We start from the raw sequence: 24130 nt of genomic DNA on the forward strand, positions 1-24130 counted from the left end.
TAAAGAAGGGTGATTCCTGAGCCCCTTGTCCTTAGATGATCTTTCCCACTAAAATCCTCTAACCCAAAACTTTCCAGCTGTTCTCTCAGAAAATAAGGCGGCCTCCAATCTCTTACAAAGACAAAGTCACTGCCTTAGTTTGCTTTCTGTTGCTGAGATAAAACAACATGACAAGAGCGGGTTGTGGAGAAAGGGGTTTATTCAGTCTGTCACTGAAGGAGGTTGGGGCAGGAATTCAAGGCGGTCACCTGGTGATAAACGGAACCAGAGGCTATGGAGGGGTGCTGCTTACTGGCTTTCGCCAATGGTTTGCTCGCCCTGCTTTCTTTCATCTCCCATTTTGACCTGCCAGGGATGGCACTGGCCACAGTGCGATAGACCCTACCACATCAATCCTCTATCAAGATAATCCCCTATAGGGTTGCCCAAAGGCAATCTGATGGGCCATTTTCTCAACCGAGGTTCTCCTTCTCAGGTAACTCTGACTTGGGTCAAATTGACAAAACATTAACCGGGATGGTCACTTTTTAGGAAATGGGTAGAAGAAAAATGAGTAAAGTTCTTGCTATATTTGAGAGCCCTAAGATAATGTTGGAGAAGCTTGGAGAAATGAAGTGTAAGTGTGTGGGCATTTTGTTCAGAGGATCCTCACCCCCCCCCAATAAAGCAAGACACTGGTCATTCTAGTCACTTACGAAACTGCTCAGCACTGCCACAGAGACTCAGAAGATGACCTCATAATGATTATGGTGGCGAGAAGAACCAGCAGCTTCTGTGCTTCTGCGGAACCCAAATCTGTGTCTGTCCTGGGTACACATAGAAAAAGCCATTAGGGTTTAAAGATGTTTCAGGACCTTCATGGTCACCAAGTCCCCAGTGGCTCATCTGTTATGCTCAAGCCAAACCTCTTGTCAGTAAGTAAGCCAGTCCCCAGTATGCTTGTGACAAAATCAACAAGCAAACTATGTTCATTTAAAAAAAATCCATTGATCAGCAGTTATGCATAGATAATTTGATTTGTGATACTGATATAAAAAAATATCTCAAAGAGGCATTTACATTGTTTTCCCATGGAGTAAAATGAAGAAAAAGACCATGTGTATTTTTTTTTAGATTTATTTTATTTATTATATATAAGTACACTGTAGCTGTCTTCAGATACACTAGAAGAGGGCATCAGATCTCTTTACAGATGGTTGTGAGCCACCATGTGGTTGCTGGGAATTAAACTCATGACCTCTGGAAGAGCAGTCGGGTGCTCTTAACCGCTGAGCCATCTCTCCAGCCCCGACCATCTGTATTTTAAAGATGAAATATTGAGTCATTTGATCATATGGAAAAAATAAATCAAGCAAGGGACTACCATTGTCTCACAACAAAAAGAAAGCAAAGAAAGGTATTCTGTCTAACCTGAGATCACAGCAATGATGCTCTCCGTGGCTTCTGCAGCTCATAAATGTCTTTCCCGCATCACACTCTACTATCATTATTCATTTATATGTTCGATCCCCCTTACTGGATTGGAAACTATTTAAGAGCAAAGTCACCTTTCGCAACCACCTGGTCCTCTCAGACTGGACTGGGTAGCTGCTTCTTGAACTAGTGCCAATGGACTAAAGTGTCCTGTAGAAGGATTCTGTTTGTCCAGAAGATGTTTAGTGGCACACATATGCTTTACAAAAAAATGTGACAGGACTTTAAATCAAGGATTCTCTGTTTCTGAGAAGCTATTTCAACCCCTGCTGTCTTGGTCTGCTAACTCTCAATGATTGCTTCATGCTATTCAGCTGCTTACGGTCCCTCACTTTTAACTTCTTCCACTGACCAAATGCACCCAACAGCTACATTATCAGGAACTGACATCTGAGAGGGATTAATTTTTCATATTTACTTTATCATTCCACAGCCCTGTCTCTGTCAACCTTAAACGTGAGCTAACCTCCCTCACACTGTCTATCTGTGATTCCATCATGAAGGACACCAGCACGAAGAAGGATTTCTGAGTAATGCACCAGCTCGGTGCACATAGCTCGATGCACACAGCGCTGCACACACAGTTTGGCGCCCAGAACTTGGCACATGCGGCTCAGCATACACAGCTCAGCACACATAGCTCGGCGCACACAGTTTGGCACACATAGCCTTCCCAAGAGTTGTTAGTTGGTGATGTAGTTCTTTTTTTACCTTCTATCACAAGACTTCAATGCAAACAATGAACTTGCATTTTCTATGAAAACGTCACCAAGGAAGAAAAGCCCATCATTCTTTTTAGGAGAAATGTAAATAAATAAACCACCCTGGGATAATTCTTGCTAAAGTCCTAATGTTGCAATAGAAAACATTCTCTTAGCATGACCAAATGTCTAACCTTCCTGATATAAACTGTGTTCTCTTTGAATTTTCTTTATGTTTAGCCAAGTGTCACCATCTGATGCAAAGAGCAGAGGGATGAAAGGGTGACTCAAAGGTTCAGACACAGCTTGACTCCGAGCCAAGTTACTTAACCTCTTCTTCGGTCATCGCGCTTGGACTGAGTCAGGGGAATCCACATCTGTACTGAAAGTTAGTTTACATAGCTTCAAGAACTGTGATGGACCTGACATTTTTCCTTCTTGGCATCTAAACAGGTGGCTTGTCATAGTGTCCTGGATGTTGATAAGAGGCATAAATCCTGGTCAAGAGACTAAAGGTTTTGCTTTCATGGTCATGTAGCAAGTAACGGGAGTGAGGCATAGTGACATAGGCTCCTCATGCTTCCAAATTGAATGGGGCAACCATTTACATTTTAGAAGAGAAACTCTCTATTCAAGGACCCTAAATCTTACTGCGATGGATAGTACCCATTCTTTGCTCCAGAAGCAAACATGGTCTCCATCTTTCCAAGCCAAACTGCTATGTGAACATGCTTGGAAGACATAGGCCAGAACAAAAGGCAATTGGTGCTTTCCTCCTAAAACACATGGAAATCTGAGAGACCCATGAAAAAATGTTCCCAGGTGCTTTGTCGCCTTTATAGAAATCTTTGTAGGGTGATTATAAGATGAAAGCAGTGTTTCAGGTGCTTAATATAAAATGTAGCACTTTATAAACTGTAGGGGGTAGTTCTGCTGCTAAGGTCCTATTCCCAATTGATTTTGATCCATCAATAAAGATGCTAGTGGCCAATGAGCTAGATGAAATAGGCAGGACTTCTGGGTCCCCATAGGCAGACTAACAGAAGCAGAGGAGGGAAGAGAATTTTTGCCATGCTTCCGAGGGAGAAAAGGTGAGATGTGAGATCTCGGGAGGCGAGGCCATAGGCTGTTTCCTCTGGCAGGACATTAGAAGCACCCAGCAACTGAGCCATAAGGCAGGTTGAAAATTATATTAATGTGTGTGTTTCATCCACAGATCCAAGGGAACGTGGGTGGGGCTGGTAGCACAGCGCACACAGAGCTTAAAGCAGGATAGCAAAACCTACATGCTACAGTAGACATTTGGTAAATATTGTACTGATGTATGTGTGTCTTAAGATCACACCAAAAAGAGGGAAAGAGATGTGCATAAACACATACATTTACATAGATGTGTGGATAGAAAATATGCATGTGTGCATGGGCATGTGCGCATGTGCGCGCGCGCACACACACACACACACACGCACACACACACACACATCTTACCGATTCTTGTTTAATTTTAACTGCTAAGTCCTCAGTTGTGTTTAACCTCTTGGCTAATGCTAAAGCCTTCTCCCTTTATCCCCTAAGCCTATGATTGGAAGCCAAGTGGATGGTGATGTTCTGCTGAGGGAGCTCTAGTGGTCTGAAGGAGACTTGCTTTATTGTGAGTACAATGTTATGTGATGTCTTATATCTGGTGTTGTGCTTGTGGTGGCCCATAGTCACATTTGAAAACTTGATCGATATAGTAGTTTGAATGAAAATGACCCTCATAGGCTCAGAGGGAGTGGCACGACTGGGAGGTACAGCCTTACTAGAGTAAGTGTGGCCTTGTTGGAGAAAGTCTGTCACTGTGGGGGTGGGCTTTGAGGTCTCTGAAGCTTAAGCCAAGCCCAGTGTCTCACTCTTTGCCTTCTGCCTGCTGATCTGGATGTAGAACTCTCAGCTACTTTTCCAGCACCATGTCTGCCTGCACACTGCCATGCTGCCCACCATAAGGATAATGGACTAAACCTCTGAACTGTAAGACAGCACCAATTAAATTATTTCCTTTATAAGAGTTGCCATGGTGGGGCTAGAGAGATGGCTCAGAGGTTAAGATCACTGACATTTCTCTCAGAGGTCCTGAATTCAGTTCCTAGCACTCATATGGTGGCTCAGAGCCATCTGTAATGGGATCTGGTGCTCTCTTCTGGTGTGTCTGAAGACAGTTACAGTGTACTCATATACATGTAATAAGTAAATAATTCTAAAGAGGAGGAGGAGGGGGAGGAGGAGGAGGAGAAGGAGGAGGAGGAAGAGGAGTCACCTTTTTTATGGTGTCTCTTCAAAGCAATAAAATACTAATAAAGATGATTCCCAGTTGATGTTTAAAAGGTGTGGCCATTTTGGAGGAAGTATAATACTGCAGGTGGCCCTCGAAGAATTCAAAGACGAGCCATTTCCATGTGCTCTTTCTTTTTCCTGTTTGTGCTTGCAACTTAAGATGTGAGTCCTCAGTTTCTGCCCCATGTGGTTTGCCATCTGCCGTACTTTCCTGCCATGACAGGCTCTTATCCCCTGGATTCATAAATCCAAACAAACACTTTCTTTTATGAGTTGCCTTGTTTGTTGCATTTTATCACAGCAACAGAAAAGTAACCAATCTGAGTAAAATCACCCACTTTACTTCATGCTGTCCTGTGTGTTTTATACATAGACTTAAAGAGAAATGAGCTGAGTGTTTTAAACAAAGGCTAGAAAGAAAAGAAACAACAGAAGTTACAATGTTGCAAGTACTTCCCTGTCTGAGGACTATAACGTGGAATTCACACATTCCCTTTTGCATTTTCTTTGCCCATCCCTCCCACAGTCCATAGTACACCCGACTAAACCAATTCCTTTCATGCCCTCTGCTGGATATTTGAAGTCAAAACATCAACAACACAACAAAATCAGTAAAAATGTACACAGTTGTCAAAACCTAGTTATAACTTCTAAGGTTCTTTTTTTCTCCTTCCTTGTTTTGATTTGCTTTTTATTTGGTTTTGGTTTTTTGAGGCAGGACTTCACTATATAGCCCAGGTTAGCCTCAAACTCACAGTCTTCCTGCCTCAGCCTTATGTGTGCTAGGATCACAGGTATGAGCCATCATCACACACAATGCCTTCTTCATCTGCACTGGTTCACTGGAGTTACAATGTATTTTTCTGTGCCTAAAAGGTAAATTTCAGAGTTAGTTCTTCCAGATGCGTAGACATTCTTACCTGGGAGGAAGGAGTGAATGGATATGGTTTACATTGCTGCCTCTATGAGGTGCCGTGAAGAATGGTTGGGATTCTGTGATGTTAAGAAGCCTGTGTCCTGCTTCTGTCATAGCATCTGCTGGTGGCTGAAGTGCTTATTAGGAGAGTAGAGGAGTAAAGACAGTCCATGATGCACCAAACCCATCAGAGGATCAAAGACATTCCTTACTGGGCAATCCAGCCCTCCCAACAGAGCACACTTTGAGGGTAACTGGGAACCTGTCCCCCAATTCAGTTTATCTCCATGCTTCCCGAGGTTTATTCCTACTTGGCAGCATCGGGTTAAATACAAAATGCCTTCTTAAAGTTCCACCCTGGGACTTTGAGATTTCCCCCAAGTCAAGTCATTAAAGAGTTCTGGTCTGGTGTGCTCACTGAGAAAATGGCTCCCTCCAGTCCACCCGCTCTCACAATCTCTAAAGCCGTAAGCAGGTCCACGTGGTGCAGCTGTCTCTGTTGACTATGACGTTCATATGTCACTAGCAAAGACTTAATGCAGAGCCATAGTTCACAGCAGGGACACAGAAAACTCGGGGCTTCGTGTTTCTCCCTCAGGTGAGACTGAAGAAGCAACTGTTACAGTCCAGGTGTGACATGCGTTAGTCCACGCAGATTTCACGGCACCGCTTCTTTATGGGTAAGTAGACAGAAGCCTCCAACGACATCATAAGAGCACACCTAGTCAGGGGAAAGCTGGAACATGGAGCAGAGCTGGCCCACTCCACAGCCAAATGCCTCCTGCTGTTCACACTGCACTGCAGACCCAGAGACAGTTCAAGGTGATGGCTGACCCAGAAGAACCTTCTAGCAGGGTAGTCCTTTTGCTTAAGAAGAGGTTGGACCAGTAAGTGAACATGGAGCCGGGCAAGGAAAACCACACCAAGAGACGTACAGTCCTCTGTCTCACTTGCTTTCTCTACTCCAGAGAGGACCTGGATTCTAAACATTGGCTTACATTTAGTAAAAATTCCTCCCAGAACACCAAATAGAACAAGGGTCCTAAAGGATTTTCTTGGGTTATTTCTAATGTCACTAGAGGGTCTTTAAGAGGAATATATATATATATATATATATATATATATATATAGTTATGATTCACAAGTGTATGTTAAATGTCCGTTAATCTCTCAAGTCGAGAGATAAAGTGAGATCCTCAAATAAGATTCCACCAGGGACCTAAGAGACGACTCAATGGAAATGGAGCCGGACATCAAGCCTGTTGACATGAGTAGAGCAAGCTGTTCTCTGACCTCTTCTGACTGCCACATGACAGCCATGCTCTCTCTCTCTCTCTCTCTCTCTCTCTCTCTCTCTCTCTCTCTCTCACACACACACACACACACACACACACACAGAGAGAGAGAGAGAGAGAGAGAGAGAGAGAGAGAGAGAATTCTAAAATGTAATTTTACAAACAGAATCAGAGCCAATCCTAGCCCCTAAATGTGAAATCCCATTAAAGAGGTTACAATCGCTTTGGTGGTTTTGAAACTAAGGTTCCGTCGTGACAGACAGAGCACAGCAAAAGCCAGTCAGTCAGCAAGAGCATCTCTAGACAAGGAATTCTGCAATGAATGGGCAAACAGGAACAGTGCTTTTCTTGTAGCCAAAGAGGAGAGGATGCCTGGGTGAGCCTGGATTTATGTCCATAAACTTGTTCACACTGCTATCAATTTTCTTCATGATAATGTTAATAGCAATGACTAAGATGCATATTCTTATAAAAAGATGTTCCTCGGAGGCCACAGCTTGACTGTGAAAATGTAATCATCTTGCTTGCTTATTCCAATATCTCCCACATCTCCATACATGGATGGAGAAGAAACAAGCAGGGTTGCTCTGTGAGCACTTCCCTTTCCTGTTGTGGGGTTTGGGGTCAAGTTGGTGGGGTAGTAAATGGAAATTTACTTCCAGTCTGGTCCCAGCAGGGTGTTCAGAAATGAAATACAAAATTCATTCATTCCCATCACTATTTCTTTTTAACTATATTTAGTATGTATGTCTGTGTTCATGTGTGTGTGTGTGTGTGTGTGTGTGTGTGTGTGTGTGTGTGTGTGGGTGGGTGGGTGTGTGTATGGGTGTGTGTGTGTGCAAATATGCACACACCATGATCAGATAACAGCTTGAAGAAGTCTGTTCTTAATTTCTACCATGTATGTCTTGAGGGTTGAATTCATGTCATCCAGCTTGGTGACAAGAGCCTTTACCTACTGAGCTACCTAGCCAGCCCTCCAATAACCATTTCTTAAGACTGACTGTATTCTTAGATCTCTATGGAAGAACCTGCTGAGTGAAAAATGGTAGCTCCAGGTGCATTTCCAGTGAACCAGTCACTTGGAAAGAACCCCAATGGAAAAGAATTAGCAAAATTCCCACTCACCCATTTATTGCTTAGGCAGCTTTATGACCAACTCTCTTGGCCATGGTCTCCAAAGCTGTACCACCTACCTGTGAGTTTCCCCCAACCATACTCTCCTTCGTTTTTCCATCATGCCCAACCCTTAGGAGAGAATACTTGGTCAAACTGATCCAGTACACAGCTATCCCAGCTTGGTGGCCTCTGCCTTTTCCAGCTCAGCAATGGCAGCCAGACTTTGAACCCAAGGCACTGTCTCACAGGTGTCTGCAGTTGCCATAGTATCTGTAGTAGTTGCTCCTCGAAGCTTCCAGCAGCTTAGCCAGAACACTGTTGTCTTCTGTGTTAACCTGTGTGAAAGCAATGAAGATACATTTCCTCAGGGACCGGCTGCCCCCAGCCTGTTCTTCCTCCCGATGACTCAGCAGAGGCCCCCCATCATGTGACCACTAGCTAAGCCTTCTTGTTTTCCGCCAAGCTAGAGGAAGTATTGGCCCCTGCTTGAAGGCTTGGCAGTGTTTTAGTGGGGGAGCCCAGGCCAACAGCCTCTTCTTCTCTTGTCTGTGAACTGCACTGGGGATGAGCTTTGGTAGCCTAAGCTGATTGAACTGGTTTTTTGCAGGGGGCACTTTAGCCTATCGAAGAGGACAGCCCTTTACAGCTACAGCCAGATGCACGGAGCTGTTTGAAGTAGCCAATGATGTCCCATTTTGGCTGGATATACTGCCCAGTGCCAGGATTCTTGGGCCTTTTCTCAAACAGAGAATTCACTGTTGGCATATTTCTCTTATTATTTTATTGGGTTCTTATATCTCTACCTCCCTTCCAACCTCATTTTACCTTTATTCATTTCAACCCCCAACACTAGGTAGGAGAGCAAGAAGGTCAGAGGGGAAAGGGGGTGTTTCTATAGGCTATTTCCTGCTGATGGGTTCTTTGGGGCAAGTCCAATCTTCGTCATCAGAATATCCGGCTGTCCAGAAAACCAGCTATAGCAAACCCAATAGCAGGACGTAGCAGTAGCATCAGGGGCAGCAGCAGGAAAAGCAGCAGTCACTCCAAGCCCTCTTGGGGATCTCCTGTTTATACCCTCTCCAGAGTCCCCAACATTAAACTATTCATCTGGCAAAGATCACTGCTCCCCTCCCCAGAGCACCTAGGGACAATCACAGTTAATGGCTGTGGCCGACCTGAAGCAGCCCCATATCCCACACTTGAGAATTTTAACAAAAACCTATTCACATAAACGAATTGGGTTTTTTAAGAAACTAAAACTCTCACTACAATACACCATCTTTTGGGGCTCCTGGTCTTTCATAACAGCAAGGCTGGGGCCACCTTCCCCTGCATGACCTTCTTTTCTCTCTACTGGATAGAAAAGGAAAACCCCATTAGCCAATCTCCCAGCTGACTCACTTGGCCAGGAGCAGTAGCAGGACAACTGTGGTCAGTGTGGAGCATGGAGGGACAAACTGCTGGCACTTCAGCAATCTTAGCGGCAGGATGCTTCACCATCTCCTAGGACAGGTGATTTTAACAATCTATTAGAAGGCTCTAGAAAAGTGGACTAGAGAAACCTCTCAGTTGTAGAGTGCTTGCCTGGTGTACACATAGCTGAGGCTTAATCCCAAACTTAAAAAAAAAAAAAAAAAAAACTGGGTGTGGTGGTGTACACCTGTAATCCCAGACTTGGGAGGAGGAAGCAGAAGAATCAGAAGTTCGAGGTCATCCTCAGCTACATAGTGAGTTCCAGGCCTGCCTGGGATACAGGAAACCGAGCCTTGTGTAGCAGGTAAGTAATAGATTTGAAAACAACAGCCAGCGCAGAACGCCTCAGGTAAGATCGCTGATGCCGAAATCACATCCCTCCCCAAAAACAGAGTCAGTGAAGAGACCTCTGGTTTCAGACTCTTTGATCTTAATCCAAATTGTCTCGGACAATTGTCTAGATTCTACTTAAAGTTTTCAAAGCTACAAATCAAATTAGATCTGTCCTAACAGAAATGCAAATTATGGATGAAAGCGAACCCCATCGACTGGCAGAGAGAACGATGGCATGACTCCACCAGAAGGTGGCGGTGTTGTGTTTCCAAACGTCTCGAAGGTTGCCTGGACGCTTGAAGCTGAGACTGAAAACTAGGTGAGTTTACTGTTTTTGATATTTTTCTACTCTTCCCTCATAGATGCCTTTTCTATTGAAGAATGTAGCCCGGCTCTGTTGAACATTTCACCCGTAATAATACTTAAGACGTAAACACTGGCAAGGATATTGGTCTTCGTATAAAAGACACCCAGGCAAAGTTTCCCACTGGAAGTTCTGCACACGAAAGCAAAGGCCCTGGGGCCTTAAGGAATTTTGGTACACAGGACAAGAACTGTATTCATGAAACCAACATTCTAACTTATTAAGAACTAATAATGTACATAGAATTTACTAACGTATCATGAGAAAGAACAGAAATCATTCTCTACCGTTCTCAGCTTTCCTAGACAGCAGGCAGCAGTAATGACAGTCAGTGGCTGTTCTCTGTCTTTCTCTCTAAGAAGCAGAGGCTTGTTCAGTTGATTAAGCCCAAGTGACTGCGTGAGCACCACATATGTATTTTCTGGCTCGGGAGAATCATGGAGGCCCCCACCACTGTCCCTGCCCCCCCCCTTGTGGAAACCGCATCACTGTGGTGGCGGGGGAGAGGCCGTGGCTGGGGGGGATGATGAGGGGGAGCGGGGGTGTTTAGCTTCCTATCGTTTTTTCTGGGTTTACAGGTCAGAGGGCAGTAGTCAGTTCACACCTACCGCTCGCTCCTCTCCACCATCCCGACTTGAGATCCTTTTACTCATTTCGGAGGTCACAGGGGTTGATGCTGATGAGGGAGAAACGCGGCTACAAATGTAGCGGCTGACTCCACCTGTACTGCTTCAGATGCCTGCCTTTCATCTTTACTGGGCTTTAAGACAAGACATGCCAAGAAAACTGGCCACAGACAGACACTGCACTGTGGCTAAAATTAAAACTGCATGCCAGTCATGCATTTTTAACACGGGCATTTATGGAAATTGACTCCTAGTGTTTAAACAGTCTTTTACTTCATTGGTTATTTATGATGCTTTGGGCATGGAAACATGAGCTAGACATGAAGGCCGGCAAAGGGACGAGACTGACTACCAACAGCTTTGTCCTCTTGCAGATGAAAAGAAAACTCTTGCCTTTCTCCAAACTGCATTGCTCCCAAAAAAACTTCAAAGGAATAAATTACCAGGACTCCAGTCATCTTTTTCCATAAATTTGAAAAGTGAACTGTTTAATGCCTTTAGTGGAGTTAAATAGTTGGGGGGTTGGGGGGAGATATTTGAATAAAGAGCAACATAAACTTAATATGATGGATGTGCGTACAGATGGATTTTGTTTGTTTATCAGTGATATTGCTAATAAAGTGGGTATCGTGGAAATCAGCACAGCATTTGATTTGAGAAGTAGGAAAATAATAAGGATTTGAGAACCCCAGAAATAATGTCATCCCTAAATGTGTTCAGTTCCTCGGTGCTGACATAAATTTCCTTGGTTTGACCCAACAGAAGAATCGTTGTTTAAAGCCTACATGTGAGAATCACTGGGAGACATTAGAAATTTGCAGTAAATACCGTCACGGGAGTACGTTTCTAATAAAAGATCCCTCCATACAACAGTGAGTGGCTGTGCCCCAGCAGAGGTTGAGTCTCAGTAGAACAGAGGACCATCATTCATTCGATTGTCCATCTCCCCAATTAAGACCTCTGTTCTAAATGAGCCTCCAAGATGACTGGCAAGTCTGCTGTCTTCAGAGAAGTAGAGACGTGCTTGGCTCTGGGTGGAGACAATACTCCTCACTTCACATTTGAGATCATATCTAGGAATATTGTAAGCACACTAAAGGTACCTGGAGTACATCAGAAAACTGGAGTCTTTTGGCAGGAACTAATGGGACAACCCACTCGGTGTTTCCGGAGGAAGTTCCATGAGTCACACATCACCATTCTTGGGTGTAAAGAAACCTTTCCAAGTTCTGTTTTAGCAAAGTCTAATCATGGTGTGACCAGAGTAAGTAAAATGTAACAAAGGAGACATCAGGACCACCCCATTGGACAGGCTTCCCTCCAGCCAGGGGACACTAAGGATATTGGAAGACTCCCAGGAGATTTGCTAATAAGTGCCAACTTTATTAGCCCAGATGGACAAACTCTGGGCCTTGCTGACTCCTACCTTTCCCTGAATCTGTTCTTGTAAATTTGAGCCTGGGACCCTGCACTAAGCTGGCAAGAATTTGATAAGAAGAGGTGACATGGCTAATGGCATCTACAGGAGCTGTCACATCCTCTGACACAGTTCTGAGTATATTCCTGTCACATAGACTCATTAGGCTGGCCTGACAGGCAGGGTCACTGTCATGACAGATATTCAAATACTGCATATATTTGCTATCTAAAGACTCCGATAATAGTTAAAACAACTTCAAAAGGCTGAGGCTGTGCTTTAGTAATAGAGTGCTTGCCTAGCACGTGCCAGACCTCAGTTCCACCCTAGCACCACAGAAACACACACACACACACACACACACACACACACACACACACACACAGTTGCTCGCACACATGCCCACATTTTACACATGAAGCAAAACCCTTTTTGTTGTTATTGTTTTTTGTTTTCAAGACATGGCTTTTCTGTGTAGTCCTAGATGACCTGAACTTGCTCTATGGACCAGGCTGGCCTTGAACTCACAGATCTGCCAGCCTTTGCTCCCCCATCCCAGCCCCCAAGCACTGGCATTAAAGACCAGTCACCATGGGCTAGCTGAGCAAAAACCATTTTTGAAAGCACACTATAGTCACGTACTTAGACTTGGTGCTGACTACCTTTGGCTCCATGTACTAACACAAATAACTGGTTGTTTTCATAAAACAAAGTTACAATTGTTTCTTATGATATATGAGTGTCTATTTCAAATTATATGCATTTTTATGTACCTCAATTTAAAAGGTAGGTTGATTTTCTGTATGGGGCCAATAAACTAAGGGTCAAGCCCTGCCACCTACTGTTCTTTACAACCTATGAGCTATGAATGGTTTGTATACTTTTAAGTCATTGAAAAAAAAAACAAAAAAAAAACAACAACAAAAAAAAAAAAACCCTTCAGCTGGAGAGATGGCTCAGCGGTTAAGAGAGCACTGTCTGCTCTTCCAAAGGTCCTGAGCTCAATTCCCAGCAATCACGTGGTGGCTCACAACCACGTACAGTGGGATCTGATGCCCTCTTCTGGTGTGCAGATGCACATGCAGATCGAGCACGCATATACATAAAATAAATCCTCAAATTTGTTAAAAAAGAAAAAAAGGAAAAAAACTTCAATGAGAGTCAGGCACGTAGTTCAGCTGGTACAATACTTGCTTGGCATGCATGAGTCTCTTGATTTGATCCTCAGAAGCACAGAAATCAGGCCTGCCCATTTATGCCTATGATCACAGTACTCAGAAGGGAGAAACAGGAGGATCAGAAGTTCAAGGTCATCCTCGCCTACATAGTGAATTCCTGGACTGTTTGAAACCCTGCCGCAATCTAATAAACAAAACTCAAAAGAAAAATAATAGTTTATGGTATTTGAAAATGTGACAAGTATATTGAAGCACAATCACATCCATTCATTTCCACATCGCCTATGGCTGTGGCTGAGGTGCCACAATGCCCTTGGGTAGCTGCAACACATACAGCGTCACAAGCCTAAAATATTGATATTACTATTCTGTTGACGTATATGTAAATATTTGTGTTTATACCTGGCCCTTTACAAAAGATGTTAGCTCAGCCTCGTTCTAGATCAAAGGGCAAAAGATATAGGTCAATCAAATACAGTATTGTTCTATTCGCTTGGTTTCTTGTGAGATCTGTTGGTCACATGTTTTGCCATATAGTCCAGGCTGACCTCAAACTTTCCGTCCTTTTGCTCAGTCTCTCTATTATTGGTGGTAGCAGCATACACACATCCCTGTGCCTTGGCCACTGTATAATTTGTTTTTCCTTACCGATTTTGTATCAAACCCAGACATAAGCACACCAGGCACTCTGCCAGGGAGCAACATCTGCAGCTGGAACACGACTCCTGTCGGACGTAGGTTGGAGGACAGGGGAACCTATAGGAAACCCTTTGGCAAATGTGTGTTCTGTGTAGTGAAACATCACATCATACTGATGCGGAATTCCTGGTGTCGTGATGGAATTGTAGGAGGACAGCTTAGGAGTTACACTCTGATTATTTTAGGGCAAAAGCATTGAATATCTGCAACTTTTTTTTACAAATGATTCATTCCCGTTCTTTTGATATTTCTATAGGGCTGAAAACTTTCAAATCAAAAAGAAAATTGGAGGAAATAAATATAAGCCTAAAATCAATAATACTTTGCAAGAAGTCCTCAGTGAGAATGTAAATGGCTAGTCGATCCGCACGGCACGCATGCACGCACGCACGCACGCACTCACGCACGCACGCACGCACGCACTCACGCACGCACGCACGCACTCACGCACGCACGCACTCACGCACGCACGCACGCACTCACGCACGCACGCTGAGGGTCAGTCAGCTAATCCAGGCAGCTTGATGTTTGCAGAGAAAACCTCCGTGGCATTCACACTTCAGAGCTTGTCATCTGTCAGCCACATCTCCCATCTTTGTGGCTTTTTCTAAATTTTTCTTTCTGTTTTTCCTGAGCTGATTCCAGATTGTGAGAGGTTTACCAAAGATTTACTTGGTATCGGATCTCCACATTTAAAGTGAATATGATAGTCAGTGTTTAGCCTGTCTGTCAAGAAGTAGTTTTCAAAATACCTCCCATGTAAATATATTTTGGGGGTTTTCTTTCTTTTTTTTTTTTCTAGTGGGGCCTTGAAATCTATCATTAACTTCCACTTTACCTTTGAAAATTAATTGTGGGGCCGAGGAGAGGCCTCAGCTGGTAAAATGCTTGCTGAACAACCATGAAATCTGAGCTTGATTCCACCACCCATAGTAAGAGCAGGGGCTGGGATCCTTAACTTGTATTTAAACTCTGAGGACATAGGGACCAAAAGATCCTGGAGTTCCAGCCAGCCTCGCCTAATCAGACAGCCTCACTAATCAGAGAGCCCCATGTTCCAGTGAAAATAAATGTCTCAGAAGACAAAATAAATAATTGACTCCCATAGAACGACACCCCAAAGTGACCCTGATCAGGCCTCCACACATTCAAGTGCACACTAACCCACATATGCTATCTGAAAGAATCTTAATTCTTTAACATGCATTATCTCTTTAATCAGAATAAACTCAACGCACCAGTGTGCACCACTTGTTACGTCTCATTTTCTCCCTCTATTCCCTGTTTTTTTGTTTTTCTTTTTTTTTTTTCCTGTGGGTGGTAGTTTTGTGGTGCAGGCACAAGCTGGACTCCAAGTTGTCTCCAAAGGCTGCTTGCGGTCAGCAAGGGCTGTTAACTCAGTTTAGAAGCACAGCAGGCAGACAGTGAAGAAGTCCGATGCCAGCTCTGTGATCAGTCAAGGTCATTACGAGTCTGAGACACCTCCCTGTCAGGTTGGCTCATTGTAGTATAAAATCTAAGGCATCACATCAGCTCTGTCTGATTGTCAAGGAGAGATTTTGCAGACTCTAGCTTCTCAAGGGAAACAAAATGGCAACTGTTTCATTAATAGAGTCAATGGTATCTTCAAAGCAAAAAATAAAGGCAGATTAGAAACAAATTATTCTTTAACCATGGGCTGTTATTTAAAACAACCCCCTAACTGAGACAGAAAGGAAGTCAGCCTAATTCGATGTAAAAAAAAAAAAAATTGAACCCCTTTCTAAAAATAAAATTGGAAGTGCTTTGGTTGTAACAAGCTTCGTTCCAAAAACCTGAGTTATACTAGTGTCATATATTGTTTTATGGAACTTGGAGATTAAAATGATTTTTTGGTAGACATCGTGTCGGCTTCCTATTTGAATCAGTCCAGCATGAAGCTGAACAGAATTATAGGGGGGAAAGGAGTGATCGCCACTGGCAATGAAACAGTTAGACGTTGCCAATAACCTTTAAAACACATACACATGTCCTTCACACTCCCTTCCCATTTTTATTGGCTGTGTTCACACAGACAGGGGTTCTCTGCCAGGGGTACCTCGAAGCCCTGACTCCTGAACAGCTAGAACTGCCTGAGGGCAAGACCCACTCCTGAGTGGAGGAAAGGGAGAGTGTTGAGCCATCCCTGAACCTTGTGCTCCCAACTGCCGCTGGAGGCCGGCCTCGATCTAGCACCAGACATTAAGGTCTGATTAATTTGATGAGATTTGTAAGACTTTGGCAAAAAAGAAGCCTGAAAGTTCAACCATCAGACATTCTATATTTTATATCTTTTCCTCTTGGTAATTTCTTTTTATTTCCCAGCCATTCTATCATTCATGCTGATATGTTAAGATGGGGCCCTGCTGCCTCTGTAAAGGGGAAACTTAATTTTAAGAATCCCAGGAAGAACGAAAGAGTGTTCTAAAAGCAAAGCTCAGAAATTTGTACTGAGCTTCAAAATGGGTTCTTACACATGTGGTGGTGTGGTGGTAGGGGTTGATTCTGGATGCCAGGAGTAAAAGAATATGAAGTCAAGATATGGTATTTATATAATAAGGTCAGTGTCTAGATGGCTCCCTTGTACCCACTATCTACTACCCAAAAAATAAGACTGAAGATTCAAGAGCAGGAGCAAGAAAGAGCTACGAGATTTAATAGAGGTAGAGCGAGTGTTGTGGCCCCTGTGAGAAGTTCTAAACATTTCTCCCTCTTGGTCCAAAACTCTGAGAAAGAGAAGGCTGAAGAGAACTCAATGAGCGATGTGAGAGGATAGGGCATCGGGGAACTTCCTGTCTACAGGGCTGAGAAGAGATGATCTTCCATGGTTCCTCATACTAGCCGGAAGTGGGCTCCACAAAAATAGGGGCCCAGGCAGGTGTTTGGGAACAGTATATGCAACGGACCTAGGGAGCCTCCAAGGTCAGAGGTTTGAATAAGCATGAAAAGAGCTAAACTGTCCTTGCTGAAGAGACCATCTGTCCCCACAGTGAACGTGTGGAGAGGACAGACAGTGTCAGGGCAAGGGAGAAAATGCCGCTGAGTTCCAGAAATTCAGCAGGAACTGCATCTCCAGTTGAGTGATGGCCTGTGGTGAGCCGGTTGGAGGAATAGGCGGCAAGTCACAGGCTATGTGAGCCAGCGGCAGAGCATTTGCATGCCAGAGGTTTCTCGCCGATGCCAAGATTACACACAGAATCCCCATAGCCCCAACCGAGCCTACAGAGGTGGGAGAAGGGGAGGACAAGAGAGAGAGGAGAGGCCACGAAGAGACTCATACTCCTAAGGAGACAGCTCAAGCTAAATGCAGCAGCTGGTTCTCCACCAGGAAAGATGCACCTCTTCAGTCATTTCCTGGTTGGCGCAGCTAGATGAGGGCTGCTGGCATCCTGTGGGAAGAGGCCAAGGCTGCTGTCCAGGTCATCACTCACCACAAAGAATCATCTAACCCCAATCGTGAACAGTGAATCGTAGCGACACTGAGAAACCCTGAACCAAATGGTTGATTTATTATTAACAGCCAAACTGTTTCAAAAATAAAGCTATGCCTGTGTAGAGGTGCACATCTGTCGTCCCAGTACTGAGGAGGCCAAGATGGGAAGACCACGTGTTGGAAGCCTGTGGGGACTATAGAGCAAGCCTGACTCTGGGGGAAAAAAATCAAAAGGTGTTTGTGAACGGTTGAGTGTCTGTAATAATTATACATATGCAAATATGGAAATGACAATTCATTGCTGAGAGAAAGGAGAAAATGAGGAGTGGGCATACAATGGCAGGGCAGGGCTGTGGGAAACATCACAGTACAAAGTGGAGTAAAGTGTAGAGCCAGCAAACACCCAAAAAAGTGTGAAATTAAAACTGTGTGTCTGTGTGGTATTTCACACAGACATAACTGAAGATGGAGAAGAGAAGAGTCACTCAAGAGGGAGAGAACAAGAGGCCGGGGAGACCGCTTGCTCTGTAAAGAGCTTGCCACGCAAGCATGAAAGTATGATTTCAAATCCCCAGGATGCCTGTGACCTCAGGGTGCAGGAGGTACAGGTAAGATCTTTGGGGTTCACTGGCAAGTCCCAGGTTCAGTGAGAGATGCTGTCTCAAAAAAATAAGATGGAGAAAGATTGAGGAAGGCACCCCCTGTTGACCTCCAGCCCCCACAAGCACAAACACGCATGTACACACATACATTGCATCAGCCAATGGTATGCAATGGGCCAGATTCACAGAATAATAATTTGAAAAGTAGATCTATGAAGTTCCAAAGTGAACTTCCCTGGGTCTGGGGTGCAGGAAAGATGGGAACCAGACAGCACAGAGGATGATTATCGTCAACAGCCGTCATGCCGCCTTCACTGGACATGGTGGGAAGACGGACGCCCCACAAGGAGGTTTGTGGGCTCTGTTGAAAATTGCAGAGAATCTTTGTTTTTTTTTCTTTGTTTGTTTGGGATTTTGTTTTGTTTTGTTTTTTTTCTGAAAATAAAACCGTGATGTTCCCAAGGAGGAGGCAAACCCATCTGATGAAACTGAGAGGGAAGAGAAACCAGAAAACAACGAATCTCAATTATGAAAGCATAGGCAGGATCGATCAATGAAGAAACTTGGTGGGCACGTGTGCCATATGCCGCACCCGGCTGAGGTGAGGACCACAAAACTCTAAAGATGGCAGCAGCGTACAGTGGGACAGTTCCACAGCAGTTCTGAGCTGGCAGTTGGAGAACACCAGCAGCTAGCGAGGCAGACACGAGGTTCTGATCTGGGCAGGTTCTGTAAGGAGGACCTCCCTCAGGGTCACTTGGAGAGTCCTCTTCAGAAGCATCTCCACATGCTGGAGGATGGCCTCCCAGAGCCTGTCTGCACATGACTGATGCTTGTCCCCACCAGAGGCTTCAGAGGGAGCTCTGCAGGGGTGTGCAGCCTCCTTAGCAACCACTGGATGAAACCAGAAGTCTGTCAGGCAGGCAGTGAAAATGTAAGGCAACATAGAGAATGAACACCCTGCCACCACAGATCTGTAGCTACAGAGATCGATACTGAAGAGGTCAGAAGTCAACTACTATGTCCTGTGTGGAAAGGGTGCTGACAGCAGGCCTCAGACAGACACAGAGCACGTCTATGGGAGGGTTATAATTTCTGTAAGGCTGTGTTCCTCTGAACAATGGTCCAGCAACACTTGCCATTTCTCTGACACCAAATATGAACATCTCTGAAGATCAATTACGTCACTTAGTGCTCCCTCCCCACGGGAGTTTAAAGTACCTCCTTCACCATCCATAGTGGGCTTGAAGTAAAGAAATGCAGCCACTTTGGGTTTTAAAAGGTGTGGCTGTGATGGGAAGGGCGGTCCTCACCCACAGCTGGAGCTACCGAGAACCAGCCTCCTTTTTATCCCACACCTGTTTCCTGCCATCTGACGTGTGAGACGAACAATGAGACAGAGCTGTGTAAGAAGTTGTACAATTCATGACTTGCCAATTTCCTGTAAACTTTTTAAAAAGTCATTCTTAGAGTAAAATTATGCATCTAAGATGCTTATCACTCCTGTGAGTAGACTCGGTTTTACTCTCTGTAAAGTAAGGCCGTGAAAATCTAGCAATAGGAAAGCTGTGGCCAATGGGTCTGATCTGTCCCTGGGCACATTTAGGCATGCATACTGTGTGTGCACTGCTGTCTGCTCCCCTACCCCATCTCTGTCTCTGTCTCTCTGTCTGTCTCTCTGTCCCTCCGTCTCTCTCTCTCTCTCTCTCTCTCTCTCTCTCTCTCTCACACACACACACACACACACACACACACACACACCAGTGCCTGGCTACTTAAGGCATATTAATTACCGATAAAAGTCCAGATGAGCTCTAAGCTTTCTTTCAGGTCTAATGAAATATGAAATAAATTAACTACGAAAACACAGACTCAGGCAGATGGCAAATGTTGCAGGACAGGCATAAAAGCTCTTGGTCTCAGGTACCAGAAACCAGGTCAGAGGAAACGAACTTGACACACCGAGTCCTTTATTGAACAACCCGATTCCCTTGGCTGCTCCCATATGGCTGATGAGTTTGCTTCCTTTTGTTGCGTTTTAGTGGCTTTCAGCACCCTTGCTCCTGCTTTTCTTATGAAACCAAACGTTCTTCACAGAACACCCATTGCTTTTATAGCTGCTACCCCATGGCCAATAATCATGGTGTTCTTTCCTGAATAACAATGTACATGACGAAAAATGGAGACCTAGTCATTCTTGTCTGAACAGAGACCAAAATCTGCAGTGAGGAAGCCTGGAGCCCATTTCTCTCAGCCACTTCATTCTGACAGGACCATGAGTAGCTGGCATTCCATCCCACCCTGGGGAACCTCGTCCAGACCCCACGGTATCTACACACCTAGACCTAACATCCATTTCCGTTGACAGAACGTGCATGGCCTTCTCTTTGATTAAAGTCTATCTTATCTCATGCTTCTGTTGAGCCTTTCTTGCACGAAACTATTTGCTGTTCTGGTATGGTGAAGACAGATCAATCATCCAGTTTGCTCAAAGAGAAAAAGCTACGAGGTCTGCTTGGTGGCTGTGGGCTGGACCAGACATTCTCTAAAGATTTCTCCTACCTCTGGTTTTTTTTTCCTTCAAAGTTTGATTCATTAAAGGACTATGCCTCACGATATCACATAAATAAAAATTATTACTTAAAAACAAATACAATTGGTCTACAAACACGTTAATCAATCCTCCTCCAGCAGAAACAAGGAATCGTTGAGGATCTATACAGGGAGCCTCCAATTCTAGAGATCAAAGAAGATGTCGAGGTAGCTTAGGGCTGGAACAGTGACGCCCTTTGAGAATTATGTTCAGGTGATGAACTAAGCTCTGGAGGGCCCAGGCCCAGGTTACTTGGAATGATTAATGACTGAGAGCTATCTACAAGAAATCTGCTTGGCAACAGAGTAAGGAAGAACTCACCACTTGAAAAGCATTTAGAATTCGATGTGAAAGCTACAAAGGGAAATAGAAAAATCTCTGATCACAGTACAGGTTCTGAAGTGCATCCCAGCTGTCACTGTGAGAGGTGGGGCAGGCATTCACACAATCAGAATGATGGATGCCCTCTACTCATTCCATTTATCTGAAAATTAGTTTCTTTTCCCCTCTATGAGGTACATTTGGTTGGGCAGTATGCTAGCTAGCATTCCAGCCTGGCACTCCTAACTGGTCAACTCTACAGCGGAGTGGCTAACCTGGTGGCAGTATGTCAAGAGACTGAGATGAGGGCCTGGAGAGATGACTCAGCAGTTAGGACCACTTGCTGCCCTGGCCGATGACCTAGTTTGGGTTTCCAGCACCCACATAATGGTACAAATACGGCTGCAACTACCTTCCAGGGAATCAGAAACCCTCTTCCAGGCTCAGTCTGGCACTTTACCCACGTTACCTTTCCATACAGAAAGACACAATGCCTATACACATCAAAGAAAAATAAATAAACTGACATTTTTAAAGATCAAAATAAAAAGGGACAAAAAGGAAGGAGAGGGAAAGAGGAGGAGAAAAGGAGAAAGCGAGGAAGGAAAGAAGAGGATGGGAGAAACACAGGAACAAATAACTTTTCTGAGCAGATGTGTTATGGAAACGGGGAGGGGAGGGGGGGGCAGTGGCTCACACCCGGCAACTCAGAGAGGCTCAACTAGCAAGCACGTTGGAAAGAAGTCTTACTACATCACACATCCGCACAGAGCCAGGCCCGGAGCCTTCCCACAGTCCCAGGCTGTTTTGCTAGAGAAAATACGTGTTGGGTGTGGCTTCCAAAGGAAACCCTGGCTGGCATATCCATTGTGTGGCCCACGGGCTGCATGCCCCCCTTGTAGCTATGAATGCAGCCCAAAACAAAATTGTAAACCACAAACATTCTGAAGCTTTTGTCTTTAACTGGTTGCATGAGCTCTGTAGACAACAGTGTTGTGTCAAAATGTAACCTTATCTCCACCTGTTAGACTGCTAAGACACTTCCTCTGAGGAAAGCTTACCATAGTTCCTGTCTGCATCCAACTCCACAAAGAATGGCAAGATCAGTAAATTGATAAACTAGATACACTAGAATGCTACTTTACACTTCTGATGTTCTAGCCATGGAGACAGAAGAAGAATCAAATCTAACGTATATGCCCATATTATAATAGAAAATGCAGATAGTCAAGGGTGGGGGTAGGGCAATGAGTAATTGTAGATGAACTTGTGTCATCCAATCTCCAGCCTGAGTGACACACTGATGGGAGAAGGACTCTGGGGAGACTGCAAAGTCAAGGGCAGAGCACATACTAAATCTGTTTTGGTACCTGCAATCCGTTAGTTGGAGGTGTAGTGTCGGGGTTTAAATCTCGGCCCTTGTCCATGCAGAACACACAAAACCAACATGGTTCCACCTGGAGAGGTTTAATGAGAGAAGAAGAATAGAAGGGGGGATAAGTAAAGGAGGCCGGTCACGGGCACGTAGAGGGAAGTGGGGGGAAGGGAATAGAGAGAGAAGGGACAAAGGGGAAGAGAGCATGAAAGCAGAGAATTGAAGAACAAAAAGAGAATTAGGAGTGGACAAGCAGCTCCTTATATAGTGTCCAGCACAGCTGGCTGTTGCCAGGCAACTGTGGGGCGGAGCATACCTGGCTGTTGTCAGCTGTGGGGGAGGAGGGTGGAGCTTAGACAGAATACCAACATGTAGAGCTAAAGAGAATTATGGGAGTAACTACCATATTAAGGTTAGAGAAAAAGGAGAAGGTTTGTAGAGTTAGGAGAGAAAATGATCAATAGCTGGAGCCCAGTGAAACACCAGCAGGTAAGACTTGGCGAGAAGAAGAACAGCCAGTAAAAGCAGACCACTGAGAGCGATGGGAGGAGCCTGGAGATTGTTTGACCCAGGACGGAAAGGTTTCAAGCTGGAAAACACACTGGAAAGCTAAGCACGGGAGGTTCTAACTTAGCTCTTAGCGCTTAGCCCTTAAAAAGCTATTAGCAAGTATATTAAGCAATGGAAGTCCGGAACGTTTTAGGATCAATGTCACTTTGGAGTGTGTATGGTGACTCTCTAAAAAGATGTACAGGCTGGAAAGGTGGCTGGCTCAGTTAGTCGAGCGTTTGCCAAGCATACACCATGCCTTGGGTTTGATTCCGCAGCATAGCGTAAACCAGGCAAAGTGGCACAGGCCTATTAACTCCGCAGGCTAGGGAATCAGAAGGTTAACCTAAGATGTATAGCAAGTTCCACCCCAGCATGGACTAGGGACTATGTTTGAAACAAAACAAAGAAAGAAAAGACATATGCTGAAAGACAAGTGGATTTTGTACTTCAAAATCCTAAACTACACACGTACCTGGATTCCAAATGTTGGTATTGCTTCTTCCCGTGTGGTTATTTAAACTCATAGTCCTAAAATAAGAAGCTTGCAGGTAATAAGTGACTAATGGGGCTTTATTATCCCCAAATCACTTTTGTAACACAGAGGTTCAGAGACCTTGATAAATCTGCTCCTACATTAAGACTCGCGGCATTGAGAACTCGCCCAGTGAGAAAGAGCAAATATTCTCAGTCACCAGCTGAAGTGAGCCACCATGGGCCAGGCAAGAGCAGATCAGCAGTTTTGAAACCATGTTATTTGGGGCCAATTTTAACACAAGTTTTATGCACTGAATAAAATTTCATCAGCAAAGGAACTTTAATAGGGACGTTTGGCTCCTAGTAACCCCCAAACTGCACCTGATAGGATCAGATGATCAACACCTTTGGAATGAAGTGCTCATTTGCATAAATCCTCTTCAGTAAACGTCTCTGAGCAGTGCTCATTTGCATAAGTCTTCCTCGGTAAACTTGTCAGAGATTTGCAAGATCCTCATTTAAACATACGTGGAATCGTGGAATCCGTGTCACTAAAACACAATCTGTAATTCCTAACATTAATGGAAGACTTTTAAAGTGAGAACCTTATTTGTATACCACACTGTTTTAAATACATGTAACTTAAATTCGGATCAAATGCACTCACCTATTGAATAACGCCACTTTTTATGTCGAATGCCTAAAAAGGCTTTAACACTTAACATTTGATTACTGTAACCAAGCACATAGTTATTGTACAATCTCAAAAACTAGCTTTATACAAATATGAGCTGTACTTTCTTTCATCGAAATGCCAGTCGTTCAGTCTATCTTGCCATTTGACTCCCTGAAGGA

The 24130-nt window shown here is 44.3% G+C and overlaps 1 long non-coding RNA gene across 5 annotated transcripts in view; it reads right to left on the reverse strand.

The window, feature by feature from the left end:
- Positions 1-976: 976 nt before the first annotated feature.
- The window catches only part of LOC108351250 (uncharacterized), a 37490-nt gene continuing 14336 nt past the window's right edge, over positions 977-24130 (reverse strand). The window contains exons 2-4 of one of the 5 annotated variants that reach the window (XR_010052267.1): positions 9219-9320; positions 5408-8152; positions 978-4721 (exon numbers count right to left, since the gene is read on the reverse strand). This is a non-coding gene — a long non-coding RNA (uncharacterized LOC108351250). Of the gene's footprint in view, positions 8153-9218; positions 9321-9830; positions 10678-24130 lie in introns of those variants that run through there. The other 4 variants (XR_001838459.3, XR_010052265.1, XR_010052266.1 and 1 more) reach the window with 4 other exon arrangements.

The sequence above is a fragment of the Rattus norvegicus genome, chromosome 6, assembly GCF_036323735.1.
Source record: "Rattus norvegicus strain BN/NHsdMcwi chromosome 6, GRCr8, whole genome shotgun sequence".
Classification (NCBI taxonomy): Eukaryota; Metazoa; Chordata; class Mammalia; order Rodentia; family Muridae; genus Rattus; species Rattus norvegicus.